Below are 26,289 nucleotides of genomic sequence, written 5' to 3' on the forward strand. Positions count from 1 at the left end.
GTAGTTGCTCTCTCCGAGCTTCTGCTGATAGTAATGCCTAGTCGAAAACTTCGCATTCATAGGTGGCAATAATGAACCCAACCCTTTTCTTAGGCATGCAATAGAATCGGGGACTGACAAACCCTATTTCCAATAAAAATCTTGCAACCTCATGAAAAAACTCATCCCTACCTCCATATGTCTGATATGTCTTGGCCGAGGGTGAGTATTCTCTGAAGTAAGATCGCAACCCTTCTTCCGATACTTTCTTTACAACATCGAAGCCTCCTCTTTGCATCCCTAACGCTTGTCGAACCTTTTTGTTTGTAATCTTAGAGACATCGATTTCTTCCATTAGAGCTTCTGCTTGTGGGTGTGGTTGGCCTTTGCAACTTTGATGAATCCTTGCAGATTTTTATGAATAAGCCATTGGCGCAAATCATCAAAAACTGGTATTGGCATCTCGTCATCATCGGTGGATAGAACGTCGCTTGGTGATTGTGAAGGAAAGCTCTGCTGGCGATGGTGAAGAATGTTACTCCTTAGGGCTGGACAATAGCCTAACACAGGGTGTCTATGGAAGACACTTCACCAAACGGGTGTTACGGCGAGATAACTTAGGCTTAACGATTGATCAAACCCTAATCAGTTACTTAAGCAATATGTCATTAACTTTTATACACGCGTAAGATAGAGCAATTAGCACAGAACGGTAATCAATACACAGGAATAAGACAATGAACTTCTATTAATTATCCATCAAAATTTTACAATGTAATTGGGCCTTTTTATAGGTCACCAGCTCTAGGTATAAAACGGTGCCAACCGGCACCTGTTCGGAACCGGTCCGGATCCGGATCGGCATACCGATTCCGGTCCGTCCGTTCACTTCTCATTAATTACTTAATTATAGTAAATTCCCGAATATAATTCCTCTCCCGCATTCTGGTCTTGAATTTCCTTTATCTCCTTTGCTGACCAGTCAACACATGGCATGCCCGTGGGAAAGTACCTTGCACGTCGAATGCCACTAACTAGCTCTTAATCCTCGTCCAAGATATCCAGAATGCTCTGAACAAGGGATTCTGATGGTTCCACGGGAATCGGCTCCGTCTGCGGCTACTGCTCCTGCTGTTGCGTTAGCTGTTGTTGTTGTTGCGTTGGCTGTTATTGTTGCTGTGGCTCCGGCTCCTCCAATCGTTGCTCCTTCGATGGCGTCTGTCCGACTCCCGGTACCAGCGGTTGTTGCGGAGGTTCTTCCCTTGGCTGCTCTGCCTGCTTTGACTATGGTTGGCTCGTCCCCGCCTTGTCTCCGTCCGGTCCTTGCCCCGACGATAGCTCCTCATCGCTGAGATTGACTGTCGCCGCATTCTTCGCTGCTTCTTGTCGTAGCCTCTCCCTTTCATAGCTCTCAAACTAGATTTGATTATCCAGCCGATCATCATCTAGTTGTGCTACGAGTTGCCGGACCACTGCTAATTGCTCATCCGCCAAAGATACGAAGTCATCCGCCAATTCATCTTTCAGGACAGTGAAGTCCTCCTTGGTCAGCATGTAGCAATCGTCGCCGTCCTTTATCCGGTTTTCTGCATCCGCCCTCAACAACTGGAGCTCGGCTGTATGTTTTGCCCATTTTTCCCACCATTGCACGAAGTTGTCTTCAATCAAGCGTTTTATTCTATTTCTCCATGCCTGGATGATGAAACGGATCCGCTCTAGCCCCATCTTTGACTTGTCTTCTGCGGCCTGCCACTCGTCCTTTAATTGCTTGATCAGCTTTGCCATGACTGCCTCCTACTCCCTGTAGTGCGACAATTGATTCTGGTATGTGGTTTGCACCCTTTGCAATGTCATTGTCGCTCTCTTAGTTTCCGCATAATGTTATGCATGGAGCTCCATTTGTTCACGTGCCGCTTCATCTAGTAGCTTTGTCCTTTCAGCCCATTCGCCTGCTAACGTCGTCTCGGCCCACTGAACTTCCTGTCGGAGCTCCGCCATCTTCTCCTGCTGCTTCTTGTGTTCCGTATCCAGATGCTTATAGTCACGGTGCAAGTGATCAAAATCATCTTTCTTTTGCTTCAGCTTCTGGTTGATTTGGTGGCGAACGCGGGCTTCCCAGTTTTTTTGCTGCCGGAGTTCCTCCTTGAGCCTTTCAATCTCCATTTCCGCCATTCTTCACAGCTTGTCCTTCTCTTGCAGCACTTTTTCTTTCTCTCCTTAAGGCGGTCGTAAGCTTGGTGTCCTTTTCGCAGATTCTCTTCTGCCCGGCGGAGGTTATCAATAGTCTTCTGTTCTTCTTCTGCCGCTTTCTCCAAGTCACATTTTCGGGTTCTTAAGGCTTCTTGTGCGGCCAGTTCATCTTTTAGTTAGGCAAGCTCTTGTGCTTGCGCCGCAACTACATCCGAGACTGGTTCTGTCACTGGGGTCTTATTAATATGTACAGTTGTCGGTGTGTCATTATTCTGTACATTTACCGGAGCCACCGGTTCTTGTTGCTGTGGTCCTGTTAAGGCCATCTTGGCCAACTCTTCTGTGGCGATTTCCAAGTCTCGTTCTAAGCTCCGGATTCTTGACCGGGCCGTCTCTAGTTCTCTAGTTGTGGCTAGCAACTGATCCATTTGTGCTTTTTCTTCTGCGTCCATATACTGCCCCACTCCGGCTATTTGGTCCCCAATCCACCGTCGCCATTGACTATTGGTGCCTTGTTGTTGCACACGCGCGGAGGGTTGGCTGCTGTCACCGCGAGCTAGTGGTTGGTCTTGTCTGGTTGCCTCGATTTGCAACTTTGGCTCTGGTTGGTCAGTGTGCGGCAGCTGTGGCTCTGGGTGTGCCTCCGTTGGCTTTTTCGGCTCTGGTTGTGCTTGATGTACTGGTGATGTGGGCAACTGATTCACCAGCTCCTAAATCAAGAGTCTTTCCATGTCCTGACCCGCCGGTATGGCCTGCTGTGCAGGGAGTTCTGTGCCCGGTTCTGTTCGAACCGGTTCTGCTCTGGTTGTGCTTGATGTACTGGTGATGTGGGCAACTGATTCACCAGCTCCTGAATCAAGAGTCTTTCCATGTCCTGACCCGCCGGTATGGCCTACTGCGCAGGGAGTTCTATGCCCGGTTCTGTTCGAACCGGTTCTGATTCCACCCTTGGCGCTGGGTTCTCAGTGTGGGGTAACGACGTCCCATCCTTCTTTGTGTCCGAACACTCCCCGGCCTTGTTTGCGGTGCTCTTCTTCTGGCGCCGCTGGAGGTGCTCCATCGGGTCCTCCTCCACTTCCTACTCCTGAGTCCCAAGATTGATCTTCATCCCCAAGGGGTCCGGCTCTTGTTGAACTGGTCGGCGCAATGTAATATTGATTGGCCATGCTGGTGTCTCCTCCTGCATTTCCGCCTGTTGTTTTTTATTAGCGCGCTCTTTTGTTGCCTTGTCCGTGTCGGCCGCCTTTCCTTTGGTTGCCTTGGAGGCCAATAGTTGCTGCCGTTTTGAAGCCATTTTCGGGGTGCCTTCGGTCGATCTCCCCCACTTCGTGGTCTTGATGGGCTCAACATGTGGCGCCAATAGTGTGAGCCATTGTGCCACCGCGGTCCATATTTTCCTGCCTTCCTTGCCTGTAACGGAGTCAATGGCCGCACATAGACCATCAACAAACAACATCGGCCAGTCCACCTTCACCCCTTCATATGTTGCAATAATTAAGCCGGCTCGGTTCTGAGGCATTGACGGGGGTCGAGGGTATACATGGCCGAATTTGTGGAGCACACATGCAATCTCTTGAAATAAGGCATCCTCGCCGCCTTGTGTCCGGTATGCCTTGCTGGCCAGAGAGTATTCACCAAAGTAATTTTTGAGCTGCTCCGGGGTAGGGTTGTCGATGGTGAAGATGCCCCCCTCCGGTAGGCCTGTCAAGGCACGAATTGCCTCCTCCGTGATCAGCTCTGTGTCGATTTCCTTGACAATCTTCTCCATCTCTCGGTGCGGTGGCACCTCCATAATCGTGAGGAACCCTTCCAATCCATGTTGCCTCAACCACTTCTTGGCTGCTTCAGGAAGTGCTTGGCAGTCCATATCTTCTTCGAGGTCAGTGAGTGCTGGTGAGGGCTGTGTGTTAGTGGGCTCTGCGTGAGTGGGCTCGCGTCTGATGATCTTCAATCATCTGTGTGCGTTTGCAATTTTCTGTTCACAAAATGAGAAGGCCTCCATGCGATGGGGGTTTTCTTTCTACATGTTGGCGCCTTTTTCGATACCCGCGCGTGTGCATGTCGTGTACTAGAATAGCAATGAAGTGCCATGTACTATTAATTGTCCACTACGCACCTTTCCAAATTGCAGTCGACGCGAACTCTGACCTTACCGTTCTTTTTAGGGACTACGACTATTAGACTTAGCCACGTGGCTTTCTTTACTGGTCGGATGAAGCCAACCCTTAGCAACTTGTCAATTTCTTCTTTTACTTTTGTTGCGTAATTCGGGTTCATCCGGTAACGCCGTTGTGCTACCAGTTTGGCGTCCTTACTCAGATGTATTTGGTGTTGATACACCTGAGGATCTAGTCCCCACATGTCCTCATAGGACCAAGCGAACATGTCGCGGAATTCTTTTAAGAGTGTGATCATTGTCGTCTTGTTTTCCGGGGTCATTTCTGTTATGGGCATGACCATTTAATATCCCGTGGTGAGAATTTACCGTAGTATTATCCACATGTATAGAATACTACGGTAAATTCTCACCACGAGATATTAAATGGTCATGCCCATAACAATTTCCTTGGCGATGTGGACCGGTCTTGTGTCTTCTACGGTGCATAGGTTCACTTCCTCCAGCTGGAATGCTTTTATGCGTTGGGACACTGCCATCTCTCTTTCTAGTGCTTCCTGTGCTTGCCGTAATTCCCTGACCGTTTCTTTATCCGGCTCCTTGTCGGTCTCGTCCGGTTGCATTATGTACGGTGATACTGCTTCGACCACATCAATTTCGAACATAGGTACGATTTTCAGATTTTCTTGTAAGTATTGATCGACCTCTTCGTTAGCCAGACCTACAAGCATGTTGACACATTCCACATACAATGGTGTCAACTCCTTGCCGGTACTCACGCGTGGTTGTGTGGGTACTCGTACTTTCATTTTGCTGCGCCGAAAGGTAATTATGTTCTTCCACCAATTTTTCTTGATGTGCGTTGTTTTTAATCATGGGCGGCCCAACAATAGTGGGTATGCCCCTTGTGCCTGTAGCTGGAGGACTACTACCGAAATGCGGAATGCGTGACCTCCGATAGTCACTTCCAGATCGCGTATTAATCCAGTAGGTCTTACTGAATTGGTGTCCGCCATCCGAAGCCATAACGGGCATGGTTCCCATTCTTGGATTCCCAGAGTATTACAAGTTCGGAGGCTTATGACGTTCACGCCGGACCCTCCATCTATAATCGTGCCAGGTAGCTCTTTGTTGTCCACTGGAATTGTAACCGAAGGACACAGTACGCGTTATAATATAATATAAAAAATGGAAAGCGTTATTTTGGCAAATGTAATGGCACACTAGAAGTGTGACCGATGAAGCTTGGGATATATAAGGAAGGGAAACCCTCTAAAAGGGGGGTCTGTAATTTTGGAGAGTGTAAGACCTTTTGGATTGTAATAAAATACTATTTTCTCTGAAACTCTGAGTCTGTGTCTCTGTTGTGTGGTTCATTAATCGCTGTCTGTGTATATCGTAATTGTCGTAGTCCGGCGTAACCTAGCACGTAGTTTTTTAAAAGGAGTGGTTGTAGCCATCTTCGCCCTTATGCATTCACGACCTACGATTACTAGCTCCACGCAACACCATCACCTTGGTGTCTACCTCGAAGGCCTGAGTGTAGACAAGTGTTCCTAACCAGTAACATGTTTGGCACGCTTGGTGATCTACATCTTCTCGCAGAACGAACAAAGATTTTTGTATGGTTAACATAGATGGCCTAGAGAACCAACACAACCCGACAGACCAATTACAAGGTCCATCACCCGCTTAGCGGAGGAGCGCACAAAACAGAAGCCTCGGCTCAACGCATTCAGCCAGGAGTACAAGCCCAACACACACCATGGCGACACGCACAAGGTGCCCTTACCACATACGTTTCATGGTCTCTCTCTCACCGTAGGAACATCCATGGCTTTCTTCTACCCTCGCTTCAACGACGAAACCGACGCTGCCACTCATGTTCGCCTGTTCCTGAATGTCTAGAATGCGAACCATATGGTGCAATGCCTACCGGACGAGGAGGCTCACCAATCGAAGATGACGGAGTTTGGGCTAACTCTGGATGGCAGAGCAGCATTCTGGCATTCACAGATGGACCTGCCAGCGATCACAACCTTTGATGAACTCCAATCAAAATTTTTACAGTTCTTTCACAAGAAAGTTCCACAACATGTGATCATTGGGCAATTCTATACGATCAAGAAAATGCCATCGGAATCTATCGCTGACTTCAGCTTACGCTTCCAAAACTTTCGGCGAAAATTAGAAAGAGCCCCAACGGAGGATGAAGCTCGCGAAACATTTCTCACCGCATTGCGGCTGCCTATACGGACCACCCTCACTAACACTAGTGTGAAAGGGGAGACCGTGGATATGGTCATTGAACGAGCATTAAACTTGGAGCTCGATGAGGAGGAAGAAGCCTTTTCGATGTCCTCATTACAGAGTGTAGACACGCAGCGTCTTCCACGATGGAATGACCAACGTCGACAATCAGAACGACCCAAATATACGGATCCTAATAAGCGTGAGGAACGGCAATATCAGAATCACAGGAATTACAACGACTCCGAGGAAGAAGAAAGGAGGAGGAGGAATACCGAGGTAATCGTCGTTACAATAAGAACGACCGCCACTACGACAACCATCGGTCAGGGAACAAGCGTGGCGGCTTTGGTGGGCCTCGGGGGAAAAACTGACAATACCGGGACCAATGACGATACGAAGAGAGCTCCGACGATGACCATCATCCGGAACCACATAGGGACCAAACCCAGGCATGGAATAGCTGACGCTTCAAACAAGATCAAGAGGAGCAGAAGGAAAGACACACAATGCCCGTCGTAACAAAAGGAGAATCCAGCGTCCACTGTTTCATATGTGAACATCCCGGCCACTACGCCACGCAATGCCCGCTCCGTAAGGGCAAGGGCCCCGCAGTCAACTCCATTTCAACAGATGTTCAGCAGGTCACAACACGGCAGCAAGCGAAGAATGCGAACTGGGCCGCGGAGGACGAACTGTGTAGGACGGCCAAAGAATGGGTGGAAAAGGCAAATGCGGAGGGCATGAGGCAAGAGTCCGCACAATTAGGGCCAATGGAGGATTTTGGGTCCCCGGATCCTGTATGGGAAGTGTTAGCCGGTTGAGAAGTCACATTAACAATGGAGAAACTGCTTCAGCTAGTTCCGCGATTTCTCCGTGCGATAGAGGATCGGATAACAGGACGACCCGGCATAAGTGTGGCCACCAATTTTACCAAGACTAGCAATGAACCAGCGGTGGTAGACCACAACAATCCAACAATTAAGTTGGTCCTCCAAGGGCAGGAGGTGGCCGGATGCATAATCGACGGCGGATCGAGCGTAAATTTGATTAGCGCAAAAACATGTGAGCAGCTGGGCATATCAGACTGGGAAGTGTGTCCATTTTGGCTCCACATGGTGGATACCAGCTCAGTTCGACCCTTAGGATTAATTCGGAAACTGGGTATCATCATTGGAGGACACCGCTTCGAAATTTCAGCGGTGGTGCTTTCCCTCAACGCTCTAGAGGCGTATCCAATACTATTGGGTAGACCTTGGCTCCGGCCGGCAAACATCAAGCAAAGCTGGAAACACAATTGTATTAGTTTCTGGCGGGGACGTGCCAAGGTTCGCATCCCAATGAAGGAATTAGCGGCACAACCAAAAAACATAACACCCCTATATGCTGAGGACATAAATATGCTAGAGGGCATGGATGATGCGGAGATGGAAGCATATTTAGAGGAGCATCCACGAATCATCCCATTATTTGAAATCGACATGATAGAAACCGCAACGGATTACGCGACACATACTACGGGCCAAGAAGAAGCATATGAGCCAAACCCAACGTCGATATTGGAATTAAGTAGGGCACGGGCAGCATTCGAAAGGGAGATGGAGATTTCCCATAGAGTCACAACCTCTGCATTAGAAGAGGTCAACATAGGCACGACATCAGAACCTCGACTTCTATCCATAGCAAAGGAATTAGTGCCGGATCAGAAGCAGGCAATGATAGCACTACTCACGGAATACAAGGATGTGAAAGGGTTAGACCCAAAATTCTATCAACATAAGATCAACCTAGCAGCTGATGCGAAACCCGTGCAGCAATGGCGATATCGCATGAACCCAAACTATGCGGCCCGGGTAAAAGAAGAAATTGATAAAATTCTTAAAGCGGGATTCATTCGACCCATCAAACAAGCCATATGGCTTAGCCCAATGGTAGTCATACCCAAGAAGAATGGAAAGATCCGCGTTTGTGTCGACTACCGAAAACCAAACGCCGTGACAGCAACTGACGCATTTCCACTACCTTTCACCGATAGCATTCTAGATGTCGTCGCGGGACATGACATGTATAGTTTCCTAGATGGATTCAGTGGGTATAAACAGGTATGCATGCATCCTAACGACCAGGAGAAGACAGCGTTTGTCACTGACTCGGGAGTCTATGTCGCAATAGTTATGATGTTCGGACTGAAGACAACACCCGCGACATTTCAACGGACGATTACGGAAATTTTTGGAGAATATATCCTTGCCTTCATGCAGATCTTCCTAGATGATTTCGCAGTATATTGGACCGCCACCAAACATTTCCAGCACCTATGGTTGTGTTTGGACCATTGCCGAGTAGCGTGCTTAAGCCTCAACCCCGCCAAATGCGCCTTTGGCGTCACCAGTGGCGTCCTTTTGGGCCATATTGTCAGCAAAGAGGGAATAGCAGTGCACCCAAATAAAATCTCAGCAATCATCTAGGCGAAGATGCCGGCGAACGCTAAGGCCCTTAGCCGGTGTTTGGGGCAAATACGCTGGCACAGTTAGATGTTACGCTACCTAGCGGACTTTGTGACACCATTACACGCCGCAGTTCACCGCACCCCTTTTAAATGGACGGCAACAGAGACAAAGCGTATGAGGAATTGAAAGTTATGCTGACACAGGCACCGATCATCCAACCACCGGATTGGGCAAAGCCATTCCACGTATTTGTTGACGCCTCCGACGTAGCAATTGGGAGTGCGCTGATGCAACTCACAGAGCCTAACTGGTACCGACTAGTGTACTACGCGAGCCGCAAATTATCGACCGTCGAGTGCAATTATTCCACGATGGAGCGTGAAGTGTTAGGGATGATATACAATATCAATAAATTTCGGCATTACTTGCTGGGGCATAAATTCACATTCCACGTGGACCACGTAGTGTTGCTATATTTGGTAGAAAAACAAGCGTTAATAGGCAAATTAGGTAGATGGATGTTGTTGCTTCAAGGATTTGATTTTTCAATACAACATCGACCGGGCGCACAACATGCGCTAGTGGATTTTCTGAGTCACTTGGAAACGGTGAAACCGGGACAAAAGACGGGGATGACTTCCCAGATGCCGAACTCCTCCAAATAGCCACAAACGAGGGAGCAACATTTCCGGATCGGTGGCTCATGGAAATGACCTACTTTTTGACTACCGGACTACCACCACCGCAGTTACGCACAGACGAGAAAAAGCGTTTAGCCGTCCGAAGCCGTAACTTCTGCATGGTGGAAGGAATATTATATCACAAAGGCAGTGATGGCATTTGGCGATGTGGTATATGGCAGATGTGAAAGAAGCGGTCTTACGGGAGGCTCATTGCGGCACGGCAAGCGGACATTACGCGGGCGATGTTACGGCCCGGAAAATATGGCAAGCAGGCTTATGGTGGCCAACTACTCAGAAGGACGCGTATGACTATTGCAGAAAATGCGATTTGTGTCAATGGATGGGCCAGCCCACGGAGGGCGCAAGAATGCCTCACCCGCCCATTTTACTATTGGATCCGTTTCAAAAATGGGGTTTGGATTTTGTAGGGCCCTTCACGCCGGTGGCAGCTCGTACCAGCAATAAATATATATTGGTGGCTACGGATTATTGCACCAAGTGGGTGGAAGCGAAAGCGCTACATGAAAATACGGCAGTCGTCACGGAAAAATGCCTTTATGAACACATTTGGTGTCGGTTCAGGTGTCCGATAGAGCTTCTCAGCGACCAGGGGAGCCATTTTTTTAACATAGTGGTTCGGGAACTAACGTAGCATTACGTCGTTGTTCACAAGAAGAGTACACCATATTATCCACAGGCGAACGGATTGGCAGAATCCACTAACAAGACTTTGCAGACCATTCTAAAGAAAATAGTCAATGAAAATAGAATGGTCTGGGATACCAAATTACATACGGCGTTATGGGCGTGCAGGACCAATTACAAAACCAGCGTATAGTCAACACCGTTTCGACTAGCGTTTGGATTGGAGGCCGTTATGCCAATATAATTTCAAATACCTAGTTTATGGATTCAAGTACGACACCGACTGTCCGAAGCCAAGTCTGAGCAAGTACGACTACAATAGCTACATGAACTTGGCGGAAAACGCGTACACAACATGGCTGTGTTGGAGCAAGAGCAATGACGGCGTAAAGCGTTTGTGGATCGACATCGAAATGTACGGGAAAAAGATTTCGCGATCGGCAAAGCGGTACTAGTATTCTAGACACGTATGGGACAAATGCCGAGAAAACTCAGATTCCGCTGGACAGACCCTTATTGGATAGTGGGCGTAGAAAATGGCACGTTTTGTCTAAGTACGCTGGCGGGAGAAGTATTACGCCAGAAAGTAAATGGGTTTCACTTAAAGCCGTATTTCGGGTCTACGCCACCAAACCCGTTTCACGCCACGGTAAAGTCGGTGGAGGATTCCGCGCCTTAATGAGGGGAACCCACCAGTTACATAATGTAACATTAAATGTTGTATTTTACCGTTACTATTGAAAAAAACAGAAAAAAAAGAAGAAGAAGAGGATAGTTATGCCATTAAAAGGTTGTGCATGCATAGACTCCTAGAACGAAACACGCGGCATCATCATTACTCATAGGACGAGAAACCCTAGGCCCCAAAAAGAAGAAAGATGCAGATTATGGGCACATTCCAGAAAACAAACAACCGCTGGTTATTCTCCTCCCTGCTCGTCCTACTCTCCCTGCCATCGCCGTTTTGATAACCTTGCCCCTCATTTTGATCACTCTTCTCAATCTCCATCTTCCCCCTGCACCTCACTGAATCATAGAACTCGCTAGTGCGAGAATCATTAGGCATCAGTAAATCTTTACGAACCCTCGTCACTTACAATGACAATCACTATCTCTGCAGCCCTCCGTAGATGGCTTTTGGTAAAAGGATTCGAGGGATACATCAAGGTGGCTGAAGCACCGCCACATCTCGACGCTCTCGGCATAGCATAGAAGTTAAACGTGGATACCATCACAAACTCTATGGTCCGCCAGAAACTTGGATTGTCGGGGTTGGGGGAGAAACACTTAGACATCGCTCCGGCTGAGGTACTTCAGAAATATTTTGTGAAGTACTCGACAACGGCCAAGGCTTACAGAACAAGGGAAATCCCGAACGCGTTGTCGTGAAGATTTTTGTCCACGAGCGGAAACCCGAGCAACGAGAGCCAAAGAGCGATGTGCAACGTTGCACACGTACACAATGTATTTGTAATAATAATAGGGGTAAAGGGTATGGTGCTAGAAATGCCCCATAAGATCCCTAAGGTATAAAGGCGATGTGGTCTTGTGTGCACATCCACGCGAGAGAGAGAGAGAGGTACTATGCGGTACATAGGTACCTAGTTGTTTGTGAGGAGGTGGGAGTTAAGGGGCCATCAATCTCACCCTCCCCCAAATCAAGGCAAATATTCCCTTTGAATGAAAGGGGATATTTTAGTCTCACGTTTGTAAACGGTCTTCCCTCCTTGTGCTATAAAAGGAGAGGGAAGCACCATTGTGGGGGTTGCCTATTTTGAGTGTGCAAGGTATACCACATAGGTCGAGCGTTAGGGTTAGGGTTTCTTTATCTTTATCTTCATCTTCGTCGGTTAGGGTTTCGAGTAGTCGTTTGGTGCGGTCTATGCGGCCACCATTTTGTAATCGTTCATTTCATTTTATATATCTTGTTGATCATCTTGTTCATTCTTCTTCTTCTTGAGCAAAGCTTCCTTTCCATGTCCTATTCCTTCTCCTCTACTCCTTAGTCCAAAACCCCCGTGGTCCCGCCCTTCTCCACGCACGCGCGTAGCAACACGACATATTTGGTGAACCCAACGTGAAGAGGCGGCAAGGGAGGAAGGAGATGGAAGACGGAGACATCACGGAAGTAATTACGAGAATGGCAAGGGATTTCGCAAGAAGGAGAGAAAGACGGGAAGAGGCGTACAAGTACGATCGACGCGAGTTCGATCTATGGGTGTCGTCGGCAAAGGCTCCTCGAAGCGTAATGAAGGCATTCCGGGAGTTCGATCTCCGGTTTTCCCAACTTTCGGTCCGGGATCAAGAATCAGTGTGGGCGGACAAGGTCCCACTATTGTTGAAGTCGGTCAACGAAAGGGGGAGAATGGCCATTTTTCCCTACCTCGAAGATGATGAAGGGGCGTACGGCCTCACCGAAGATTGGAACGAGGTGGAATGGGCGTGCATACAGTGCGATGAGAGGCGGTCGGCCACAACGCGGCCCGCGAGCGGTGGAGAAGAGAGAGCGACGACCAACTACGCACTACCGCCGGAAGAGAGCTCAATGCAAATCGGTTCGGAGGAGCTCAACATCGAAGCCTTGGTGCGGGAAGCGTACGAGATCGTAGAGGCACAAATCGAAGCTGAAGAAGGGCTTATTGCGGAGTCGAGGCTGAGCGGATCGGAGGATGAGGAGGCCGAAAGTGAATGGTACATTGGTACCACGGGAGAGGGTGCGGGACGAGCCACCCTCTCGACATGCGGAGAAAGATCGACCGAGGACGAGGTCGGGGACGGTGAGGCGGTGATCGCCGATTCGAGTGGACATGAGGGAGTTCGGGCATGGAGGCCCGAAACATCGAGTGGGGAGAAGACAGGCGGTGGTGCCGGGACCTTACGCACACCGGGCCTAGAGACTCCGGCAACTGGCCCGAGAGCTGGTGTGAGACCTAGAGTGATGGGCGGTGGCGGCAGCAAGGTGGGCGACCACGACGTCGACGATGTGGGAGAGGGTGCGGAAAGAGCGACCCTCTCGTCTTGCGGCGAATGGACGGCCATGGAGGCCGGTAACTACGGATTCGGGACATAGCGGCCCGAAACATCGAGGGAGGAGGAGACAAGCGGCGGTGCCGCAACCTTACACACACTAGTCCTAGAGGCACCGGCGGTCAGCCCGATTGCCGACGTGAGACCTAGAGCGACGGGCGGCAGCGGCAGCGAGGCGGGCAACCGAGACAACGGTAAGGAGACCGTGGAAGAGGAGGCGGCAAGCATAATTGATGCTTGCATATACGGAGGCGGGGTAGCCACGGACGACGATGTCCGAATGGAGGTGGCTACGGGCATAGCATTGACGAGGGCGCCGTTGCTACCTTACACGCACTGGTTCAAGAGACCCCAGCGGCCGGCCCGAGTGCCCGCGTGAGACGTAGGGTAACGAACGGTGGCGGCGGCAAGGCGGGCGACCACGACGACGATGTGGGAGAGGGTGCAGAGCTCGAGGCTTGCGAAATCGAGGAAGAAGAGGAGACGAGCGGTGGTGCCGCGACCTTCCACACACCGGTCCTAGAGACTCTGGCAACCGGCCTGAGAGCCGGTGTGAGACCTAGAGAGTCGGACGGTGGCGGCGGCAAGGCGGGCAATCGAAATGACGAAGAGGAGGTTTGTAGCAGACGGAGGCGAGATCCATCGGCACTGGGGCCGGAGACTTTGGCGGTTGCACCCGAGCGTGGACATAAGACCGGAGAGATGGGCGGCGGCCGTGAGGATCAGAGGCCCGGAGTGGGCACGTGCGAAAAGACCAAAGGAGAGGTTCGGAGCGGCATCGAGGAGCGAGTCGGGAACCAACCCGACCGAAAGATGAGCCGGTCGGTAATCCGACCTGACCAGGAGGCGGAGCGGAAGAAGAGTGAAACGGGGACCGGTCAACCGGGCACGAACCAAAGGAAGCCGGCAAGACCGGGATTGTTTGACCGATTCATAGCCGGCCGGGTACGGTTACAGTGGGAGCCGGTGAGAGCGAGAAGGAGGCTAACCGGGCACGACGAGTACGGGTCGGTGAGAGGCCGAGAGCAAGAGCCCTCCACACCTATGCTTGAGACTTCGGCGGTTGCGGATCAACGGAAGACCGAAGAGATGGCGGGTGGCGGCGAGGAGTTGGAAGACAATGCGGAATCGGGTACCGGAGCGGATGCCCGGTGTGGAAAGGACGAAGAGACCAACGCAGAGGTCGGGTCTACGGCGGATGAGCGTGAAGTGAAGCATGCACTACGGCCAGCGGAGGGTCAAGGAACAAGCATGCACTCGGGGGAGTGTCAACGAGTGACCGGAAACGGTGGACCGATTGAGCCTTTGAGAGGCAAGGACTCGGTGCTGAACCGAGAGTGGGAGGAACCCTTCACACCTACCCGTGAGGCATCGGCGGTCGCGGATCGAAAGGAGAACGAAGAAACGGTGGGTGGCGGCGAGGAGTTGGAGACCGACGCGGAGGTCGGGTCTACGGCGGAAGCGCGACATAAGACGCATGCAATACGGCTGGTGGAGGGCCAAGACACAAGCATGCATACAGCGGATGGGCGACAACGATTGACCGACGATGACGGTCGGGTCAAGCCTTCGAGAGGCAAGCGCGGGACAAAGGACGGCGCGGCAAAACACCAAGAACAACGACCTGGGCCGAGCGCGATCGGCATGAGCGGAGAGTCGTGTCTTGAGAACCGAAGAAGGTGCGCGGAGAGCAACGGGCTACGCGTCGGGAAGAGGAAGTGCGGCTTCCCGGAGGGCATGGAAGGCCAAGCGGGCCAAGAGGGTGCAAGTCGAGGCGAAGCGGTAACGAGAGCCTCGAGGGACACCGACACGGAGGTCGGGATGACAGTACGCTCTACTGCGAGAGAGCATGGAGAACAACGGGGAAAGCCTACGGAAGGCAAGCGCAGAACGGAGAGAATCGGCACGCCGAGGTGTGCAGCACGCAAAGGGCGGAATCCGGCATGCGACCGGGAGCGCATCCGGAGGATATACGAGGCGGACAAAGGAAGAGCAACCGGGTCGGCGACGGCATTCGGGAGGACCGAGCAGGGAGGAAAGCACGGGCATCGGATGCGGCGGGTCGGATGTAGTCGGTGGTTCAAGGACCCACGGTGGACGTGGCGGATCGGGTGGAGGCAACAACTCGGCGAACATCGTCGAGTGTGGCGGATCGGATGGCGCCGATGGTTTGAGGCCATTCGGCGAGGATGGTGGACCAGAAGGCGGCGGTGGTTCGTGTGGACGGGATGGTCTTGCTCGAAGTGGAGGACAAAACCGGGCGGGCCCACGAGGAAGCTAAGGACTCGGCCGGTCGTCGTGGCCGAAAATCTCGTTTTCTCTCCCCTATGTTTTGGCACATACCGGTGGATGTGCGGTTAGGTGGGGGCGGATGTCGTGAAGATTTTCGTCCACGAGCGGAAACCCGAGCAACGAGAGCCAAAGAGTGATGTGCAACGTTGCACATGTACATAATGTATTTGTAATAATAATAGGGGTAAAGGGTATGGTGCTAGAAATGCCCCATAAGATGCCTAAGGTATAAAGGCGATGTGGTCTTGTGCGTACATCCACGCGCGAGAGAGAGAGAGGTACTATGCGGTACATAGGTACCTAGTTGTTTGTGAGGAGGTGGGAGTTAAGGGGCCATCAATCTCACCCTCCCCCAAATCAAGGCAAATATCCCCTTTGAATGAAAGGGGATATTTTAGTCTCACGTTTGTAAACGGTCTTCCCTCCTTGTGCTATAAAAGGAGAGGGAAGGCACCATTGTGGGGGTTGCCTATTTTGAGTGTGCAAGGTATACCACATAGGTCGAGCGTTAGGGTTAGGGTTTCTTTATCTTTATCTTCATCTTCGTCGGTTAGGGTTTCGAGTAGTCGTTTGGTGCGGCCTATGCGGCCACCATTTTGTAATCGTTCATTTCGTTTTATATATCTTGTTGATCATCTTGTTTATTCTTCTTATTCTTGAGCAAAGCTTCCTTTCCATGTCCTATTCCTTCTCCTCTACTCCTTAGTCCAAAACCCCCGTGGTCCCGCCCTTCTCCACGCACGCGCGTAGCAACGCGACAACATTCTTTCGGGAAGTCGCCAAGTTTCTGTTGGAAGTAGGGTGCTTGCATGTTAATGCCTATGGGATGCCCAAGCAAAAGGCAGGGGTCATCATTGAGACCTTCAAAGGAAAGGCGGTTTAGTGGGGGGTGATTATGGGGCCAACACTTAGAGAAGGTCTCCACGCGTATCAGACCAACACTTCGGCCGATCATTCAACAGTACCTAACGGTACAATTTCCTCCACGCGGACTCCCCGCCCCTACACCAAACCAAACCACACCTTGCTCCCGCTCAGCGAAAAGACAATTGGCAAAACTAGCCACCACGGAATGAGAAGACAAACCCCAACCTGCCCGAGCAAGTACGCAACACAGTCAGGAGGAACACCTTGTGCACAGACCAGAGACCGCCACGGAGCAGGAGGACGAGCCAAGCCAAGAAGGGTCGTGGCCTAAATAGCGACGCCTAGACAGGAAGGATGGTCGCGGACTGGTGAAGGACACAACCGGGGCCACGGACACAACCACGAAGATTGAGATGACAACAGGCCCAGGCAATTCCGTAGCTACAGAGCAAACCTCCACACTGGAAATCATTCGAGAACCATGGCCTATTATCACAACCCAGTCTCAGCGAGGAAAAGGTGTCTTTATGGCAGAAAGCGAAGTCCTTAGGGATCCAGGTATTCCGAATATAGCTCATGAGTTCGGCGCATTATTACAATTCGGGACAACGTACAAACTTATGGCGTTTTTGGCCACACAACAGATTAAGGTTTCGCAACGGTTGGCTGAGGAGCACGCCGAACCACAGATGATCGAGTGGGCACTTACACAAAGAGCGGAAAGCGAGGATGAGGGTCCGCTTGCCAGGGTAGGCCGACAACGGAACGTCGGCATACGGCGGATGGGAATAGAACTACCCCCCTTGAACGCGGCCCTCATTGAGGTACACCGGGAATTGCTTAAGGCCACTATAGGCGCGAAAGACATGGCTACCAAAAACAAGAATGTATGGAAGACGGTCAAATAGGCCCAAGCCGAGCTTCGAAAAATGGGCAAAATCGAGGAAGTAAACAAGGGACTCCGCGAACTAATGGAAAAGCGAAAGGCGGCACATAACGAACAACTTGAGCAGGTACGCGAAGAGACGCGTCAAGTGCAGATCCGCCTCAGTAAAGAAAAGGATGAACTCATGGAACGGCATGTACGAGAAGCCGAAATTTGGAAGGAAATGAAGAAGCATTTTGAGGACGCGGTTACACTATACAAACAAGAGATCTTGGATCTGAAGAAAGCCTTGCACGAAGCGCAAAACCTCTCCCAAGTGATCAAAGAGCATGTACGCATTGTACTACGGACACATAGGGAGAAATTTACAGCACAATTGAAGGCGGCAATGGATAAAGGTTGGATGGCATGGGCAGCGCAAGCTGTGGAACTCCATACATATCGTGCGGATTTCGAAAACCAGAAGTAAGAGGGCAGGGGCTTTTACAAACTCAGTGATGACACCATAGCTTAAGTGCACGACTTGTCCAAAGATTATCGGGAGTTAGCGGAGCAACACTCTAAGGAACTTGCACAAATCCTAGATGACATCGGGGAAAGTCAAGAAGAATTGTTGGACAGCCTCATGGCAATCAGAAGCACACAGTACGCGGTACCCGTGGCTGAACTGGAGACCGCCGACGTAGAAGGTCAGTCCAATAACCAGGAGACAACAAATCCACACGAGTCCGCCAACCCCGCATGCAATGAACAAATGCAGCCCATCATGAGCCCGCAACCGGAAACAGTGACCATGACACCTATCACGCAACCAGAGGGGGACATCAACACGCCTGAACCAACCATGCAAGCAAGGGATGTCCGTACCTCACCACTCACACTAGGAGAAGGCCACCAACCACATAATGACATGGCCGAGACCATTACACCGGAATTGAACAAAGATGTGTACACGGAGCCAAGCATTCTCGATATCCTGGAGGCCGAATAACGGGGTGGGTCTGACGTGCCAAGGCACTGTCCCTTAGGCGTGCCAGGTGTTGTCCGCCGGAATAGTAACCGATGGACACAATACGCATTATAATATAATATAAAAAATGGAAAGCATTATTTTGGCAAATGTAACGGCACGCTAGAAGCGTGACCTGATGAAGCTTGGGATATATAAGGAAGGGAAACCCTCTGAAAGGGGGGTCTATAATTTTGGAGAGTGTAAGACCTTTTGGATTGTAATAGAATACTATTTTCTCTGAAACTCTGAGTCTGTGTCTCTATTGTGTGGTTCATTAATCGTTGTCTGTGTATATGGTAATTGTCATAGTTCGGTGTAGCCTAGCACATAGTTGTGTAAAAGGAGTGGTTGTAGCCATCTCCACCCTTACGCGTTCACGACCTATGATTACTAGCTCTGCGCAACACCATCACCTTGGTGTCTACCTCGAAGGACTGAGCGTAGACAAGTGTTCTTTCATGATGGCTGTGATAGCCGAACTGCTCATTTCTACTACTTTCGCTCGTTCCTCCGGATTTGAAAAGAACATCGGGGCTGGTGGTGTGTCGACCGCCGTCAGTTCTGTCTTTAGTCCTTCCATGAAGCGTGGTACTATCTGCAATAGCCGTCCTAATGGTAGCGTGATCTGGCATTCTTGTAACGCCTGCCATGTTGGGTTTCCGAACGGGCTAATGCCGGTGAGTTCTTCTGCATTCTCCTTTTGTTGCTCGAGCTCTGCCACATCCTGCTCATTTGCCTTCTTTACCCATTTGCCTGTTTCCAAATGTCTTCTTGAGTTTCCCACTCCGTTGCTTTGCCTTTCGACCTTGTGGTAACCTGTTGGATGTTCGTGACTTTCACGACCACCATGTTTACCGTTGGTCGCTTATCGTAGCTCTTCGCCGGACATTAGTTACTGTAGTGTCCCTCTTGCCGACAATAGTAGCAGTAAGCCTTCCGGGTGTTGCTCGATTCGGCTTCTATTTCTGTACCCGGTTGAGGTCCTGTTGTAAGTGCTTGGCCTTGGTCCGGCTTGGTGCATGGAGCGCCCTTCTCTAGCTCCCGTTGGTGATCCCCATTTTTATTGAAATGCCAATTCTTGAAATGCTTTTTGTTTCGGTAACCTTGACAGGGCTGGTTGTCAGACTTGCCATAGTCTTCCCTTCATCAGTTGTAACTGATCCCGATTGTATCTCTCATCCCGTTCATGATAATCCCGGTATCCGTCATATCTATCGTACCGGTCATAAGCGTCTCTTCGATCACTATACCGGACATCTTGTGCCTACCGGTAACGCTCCTCTCGGCGCCAACGTTCTTCCTCCTCCTCTCGGTTGCTTCGGGGTTCAATTTACCAGACCGGTGGTGCTTGCCGATTTAACAAGTTATATTCGCACCGTTCCATTGTATGGCTTTTGGAATGGCAGAGCAGGCATTGAGAATGCATGGTGCATTCTAGCGCCGAGTGTCCGGCGTTCAGGCAAGTCGTACATTGAATAGTTTGCCGGAAGCGGAGGTCCTTGTCTATCAGTAGCGCATGCTGAAGTGCTCCTAAGTCTAACCACGAACTGGATTTTTCCATTTCCCGTACTCGGTCTATCACTTGATCTATGGTGCTGGTGCAGAAATCAATGACTGTGCACACTGTCCGGAGGGGTTCCCAGAGTGTTGTTAGGAATATCGCCTTCGTTTCTTCCTTCGGTGGTGCCTGGCTGAGCTAACTATGCATTCTCTGGAATCTGATTACAAATTGTTGTATATTCTCCGCAGGTTCCTACGGGATGGTGTAAAATAAGCCCATCATTTCTCATTGGTCCACCTCCTTGTGAAAGAAATGCAGGAATTTAGTTTTTAATGCCTCAAACGTGGTGATGGTGCTGGGGTCTTCCGAACTCCACCATCTTTGAGTGTTCCGCTTCGGTCGTGACACATGATTTGCTTCCCATGTCTGTTGAAGTGCATGGACATGAGCTTCCGTGTCCGGGTCATCCCGGTACTTGGGACATTGGAACGGTATTTGGTCGTCTGGTGTCGGGACACGGGCTAGTGGTGTCGGTGGTCTATCATCCTCTTCTTTCGGTGTCAGGGGTCTCTCCTCCTCGTCTTTCGGTGTCGAAGGCCTCTCCTCCTTGCCTTCCGGTGTCAGAGGTCTCTCGACTTGAGCTTCCAGTTCTGTCAATTCTGGTTCCGTCATCAGCAAGGTATCCGACTCCTCGTCCTCCGGTCCATTTGGGGTGTTGTTATTGTTGTGGTAGTTCATATGTGCACTGTAACCCCCGTCCGAATCTGATTCAAAAGCTGAAAATGGTTTGGACTTGCCTTCTCCTGCTGCAAATGCCTGGATAAGGGATTCCGCTTCTCGAAGACTACTTAAGCTACTTCCTTCGTCTGGGTAGGAGTTTTGTTGCAAACGGAGTGACTCCTCGGCCACTCTCTAGATCACTTTGGAGAATGAGGAATCTGCTCTGATTTCTTTTGCCGCTTGCTGGAAAGCCTCTTGCTTCCTCAACCGTTCAACAAGTCTTCTTGCTCGCTCCATAACTGGGTCGTTCGTTGGTCTAGTCATCCATTCCCGCCGTTGTTCGCTGCGCTTGTGCAGGAATCGTGGTCGCCAAAAACTGTGTTACTCCTTAGGGTCGGACAATAGTCTTACACAAGGTGTCTATGGAAGACACTTTATCGAAGGGGTGTTACGGCGAGATAACTTAGGCTTAACGATTGATCAAACCCTAATTGATTACTTAAGTAATATGTCATTAACTTTTATACACGCGTAAGATAGAGCAATTAGCACAGAACGGTAATCAATACACAGGAATAAGACAATGAACTTGTATTAGTTATCCGTAAAAGTTTTACAATGTAACCGGGCCCTTTTATAGGTCACCGGCTCTTGGTACAAAACGGTGCCAACCAGCACTTGTTAGGAACCGGTCCAAATCCGGATCGGCATACCGATTCCGGTCCGTCCGTTCACTTCTCACTAATTACTTAATTGTAGTAAATTGCCAAATATAATTCCCCTCCCCACATTCTAGTCTTGACTTTCCTTTATCTCCTTTGCTGATTGGTCAACACGCCTGGTGATTGTGAAGGAAAGCTCTGCTGGCGATGGTGAAGAAAGTCAGAAAATCTATGAGCACGAATTCGTTTCTGTTTCTGTGGTGAAACAGACGTTAGAGAAATAGGTTTTAAGGAAATAAACTTTTGCATGATGTTTAGGGAATAAAAGATACTATTAATGTTAGTAATAACTAGAAGTACTAGTGGAGTTAATAGCTAGGAATAGCAATAATGACTAATAGTTTAATGCCCCACTACTCATAGCCATCCTAAATTACACCAAGATTCTCCTTTTTGACAGTTAGTTTTAATGTGGCAAGAAGATGTTATATAGTTAGTTAAGTTTTCTTTATTTATTATTTATTTTTATTTTTATTTTTATTTTTTTGTTGTGACGTTGCCACGTCACGTTTCGTCCGATCCACTTTTGAATGGATTATCCGGCATGTCTCCATGATATGGCTTAAGCCGGAAACCATTGACCCAGTTGATATGTACCATTTTTGTTGTTGACGATCCAAACTGGTCCTGTCCATCTATACCGAAGTTTACCCGGCATAGCCCCCATCTTGGTCTGGAACACAAGTACCGGTTTTCCAATTCCGAAATGAGTTTTGGTCTTTCGTCGGTGACGATTTACAAATGCTTTTGTCTGCCTCTGCTTGTGCTCCAATGCTGACATTGCCTGTATTCGGTCTTCTTCTCAGAATAATAAGGCTTCTTTCCGAATTTGTTTCGACTGTAATTCATTTAGTTTTTCGGTCGCCTATATTTAGAGTGTCGGAATTTGGAATTCAATTGGCATCACTACTTCTAGTCCGAAAGCCATTCGGAAAGGCGTCGATTTGATGGATGTCTTGTATGACGTGCGGTATGCCCATAACGCACTATGCAATTTCTGATCCCAATCAGTATGATGGTTTTATTTGTTGACTCTGCCAATCCATTTGCTTGTGGATAGTATGGAGTGCTCTTCTTATGCACCGGTGCATAATATGTGGACAATTCATGAACAAGTTTATTGATAAAGTGTGTACCTTGATCGCTCACTAATTCTACTAGGCACCCGAATCTACACCATATATTTTCGTACATGAATTTTGCTGTTGAAGCTGCCGTATTATCTTTAAGGGCTTTAGCTTCCACCCATTTTGTACAGTAGTTAGTGGCCGCAATGATATACGTATTGCCTGTTCTGGCTGTTGCCGGTTTGAATGGACCTACAAAATCTAAACCTCATTTTTGGAAAGGTTCAAGGGGTAACAATGGTTGAAATGGCATCCTGTCTCTTTCCGTCGGCTGTCCCATTCGTTGGCATAAATCACATTTCCAACAGTATTCAATGGCATCCTTCATCATTGTCGGCCACCATAAGCCACTATTCCATATTTTCCTGGTTGCGGTTTCTCAAGCATAATGCCCTCCGGCAATTCCACAGTGTGATTCTCGAAGAATGACTGATTTTTCAAATTGTCGTACTGCTCTTCTCCAAATGCCATTTGCTCCTTTATGATACAGAGTGCCTTTTAAAACACAAAAATTCCGACTTCGCACAGCTAACCTTTTCCTTTCGTCTGCCGACAATTGTTCAGGAGGTATACCTGTTGTAAGAAAGATTGTCATTTTGGAAATCCAAGCATCCTCACTTTCTTCATTTGACTCTTGTACATTTACTACTTCTACTCGAAAAAGCTGGGCATCCGGAAAATCATCTTTAACACCTGTGGCATCTTCTCCTGTCTCCAGTTGAGTGAGATAGTCGGCCACCGCATGCTGTACTCCTGGCCTATGTAAAATGTCGAATTCGAATTCTTGGAGTAGAAGAGTCCATCTTGCTAACTTCCCAGTTAATTCCAGTTTTGAGACTAAGTAAAGAAAAGCCGAATGATCTACATGAAATGTAAAAGTTCTTTCTTCCCAAAAGATAGTGTCGAAATTTATTGACACTATAGATTATTCCTAGAGCTTCCTTTTCAGTTGTAGAGTAGTTTCTTTCGGTTGTCGAAAGTTTCCGACTTGCATAGTATACTGGCCTGTACCAATTCGGTTCGGTCAACTACATCAATGCGCTTCCGATTGCAATGTCGGATGCGTTGACAAAAACATGGAATGGCTTATTCCAGTCAGGTGGTTGGACCACTGGAACCTTTGACAACATTTTCTTGAGACAATCATAGGCATCTTGTTCCACATTTGTCCATTAAAACGGCACCTTGTGTACTACTGTATGTAAGGGAATGACAATATCTGCAAGATACCTTATCATTCTGCTGTGCCATCGAATTTGCCCCAAAAACCAACTGAGGGCCTTAGCATTTGTGGGTGCCGGTGCTTCCAATATAGCTTTAACCTTGTCGGGGTCAACCACAATTTCCTCTTGACTGACAATATGACCTAATAATGTGCCACTAGTGACCCCAAATGCACATTTTGCCGGATTTAAACTAAGTCAACCTTTCCGACATTTCTCCAAACACAGTCGTAAATGCTTGAAGTGTTCGGATTTCCGACTATAAACAGAAAAATCATCCAAAAAAACTTGCATGAATGCAGGAATATACTTCCCAAATATTTCTTGTATTACTGTTTGGAATGTGGTCGGAGCTGTCTTCAGGCCAAACATCATTACGACCGCTACAAATACTACCCATTCTGTTACAAAAGCTGTTTTTTCTTGATCTTCCGGATTCATTCGAACCTGATTGTAGCCACTAAAACCATCCAAGAAACTATAAACTTCATGGCTAGCTACCGCATCTAATATACCATTCGTGAATGGCAATGGAAATGTGTTCGTCACGGTAGCCGCATTTAATTTTCGGTAATCGACACATACCCGAATTTTGCCGTTCTTTTTCGGCACCACCACAATTGGACTTAGCCATGTCGATTTTTTCACTGGACAAATAAATCCTACTTTCAAAAGTTTGTCTATTTCTTCTTTTACTTTAATAGCATAATTAGGATTTAATCGGTACCTACGTTGTTGCACCGGCTTTGCATCCTTATGTAGGTTGATTTGGTGTTGACAGAAAGCTCGGTCAAGACCCTTCATATCGTCGAAAGAGCATGCAAAAACATCTTTATATTGCTTCAATAATGCCGTTAACTTTTGTTTGTCATCTTCCATCATATCCTTTGCAATCAGCACTGTTTTCGATTCCTTGTCTTTTTCTCCTGCCAAATTTAGTTCTTCCAATGCTGAAGCTTGAACTCGTTGGGACACTTTCATTTCTCGGTCGGTAGCTTCTTGTTATAGTCGGATCTCCTTCATTGTTTGCTCATCTATCTGCACTTCCTCCTGGCAATCCACATATGGTGTCAAGGCCTGCAAAATATCTACTTTGAACAAAGGAATGATTTTTGGATTATCATCAAAATACTGATTTTCTTCAACCTCATCTAATCCATCCATCATGTTGACGGATTCTGCGTGCACAAGCAAACATTGTTTGCTTGTCGTAAATTTATTCTGTGTTGATACCTGAATTTTCGTTTTTCCTTTCCAAAATGTTAGTAGATTCTGATTCCAATTCTGCTTGATGTTAGTAGTCTTTAACCATGGTTGTCCTAATAATAAGGGATATGCACCAGGGGCTTCCTAAGGAAGTATTACTGCCGAAATTTGGAAACTATGACCTCATAATACTACATCTAGTTGTCGGAGTAAGCCAATTGGTCGTACCGTACTGGTATCTGCCATTTGTAGCCAAAATGGGCAAGCTTCCCATTTAGTAATACCTAGCCTATCACATCTCGTTTTATTAATGACATTCACTCCTAAGCCACCATCAACAATAACATTTTCTATTTCTTGGCCATGAATGATTACTTTAATCGATGGATTTTGCTCATCAATGATTGAAGGGCTATTACTTGGTTGACTATAATGGACTGATACTTGTTTCGACTCTTTTTGGGCAATCAATGACATCACCTTCTCAGTAAACCTAAGAACTAACTTGAGTAATCCGGTCAATGGTAATGATACTTGGCAATCTGCCAAGATCTTCCAAGTTTCCTCTTGTTTTGGTACCATTATTGCTCCTGGTAATTCAGTATTTTGATTAATTTCATTGTCGTGTAGCATCCGATCTACGTTACTTTGATTTGCTTCCTTAACCCATTCCTTGGCTGCTTTTCGGATTGCTTCTTGGATTTCCCACCCCGATTGTTTGCTTTTACTCCTAGTGGTGACTTGTTGTATTTCGAGTGTTAACGATATTAACCGCCGGACCTTTACCTTTAGCCGGACATTGATTGGCATAATGACCCGTTTGATGGCAAATATAGTAAGTAGGAACAAATGTTCCACTTCCTTCACCTTGCACAAATTGATTATTATTATTCCCTTCGTTGTGCATAAACTGTTGAACATCATTTACATTAGAAGTCGGCGTTTGCTGAAACTGACGTGAAGCTTTCAGTTTGTAGACTTTCTTATTTTTGTACCAATTTTGTTTAAATTGTCCTCCATTTTGATGTTGCTGATGCATATTCTGTGCCGCCAAGAATTTGTGATTTTGTTGAAAATTATTTTGTTGAAACTCCTAATTGTACGGAAAACTATTTTGCTGGAAGGCCTGATTATTTAAATGAAAGATCGGATTACTCTATTGAAAAGCTTGATTTGGTTGAAAGGTCGGATTATTTTGTTGAAAGGCTTGATTCGGCTGAAAAGTCTGATTATTCTGTTGAAACGCTTGATTCGGCTGAAAACTATTTTGTTGATTTTGCTGAAAGTTATTCTGTTGGTAACCATTATTAAATAAATTGTGGTTATTTTGGTACCCATTTTCCACAAAAATTTGCCTTACCGGCGCCATCGTTTTGTTGAGCAAGTTATACTC

The sequence above is a fragment of the Azolla caroliniana genome, unplaced genomic scaffold (assembly GCF_043228905.1).
Source record: "Azolla caroliniana isolate FFs.n. ecotype wild unplaced genomic scaffold, voAzoCaro1.0.p SCAF_11, whole genome shotgun sequence".
Lineage (NCBI taxonomy): Eukaryota > Viridiplantae > Streptophyta > Polypodiopsida > Salviniales > Salviniaceae > Azolla > Azolla caroliniana.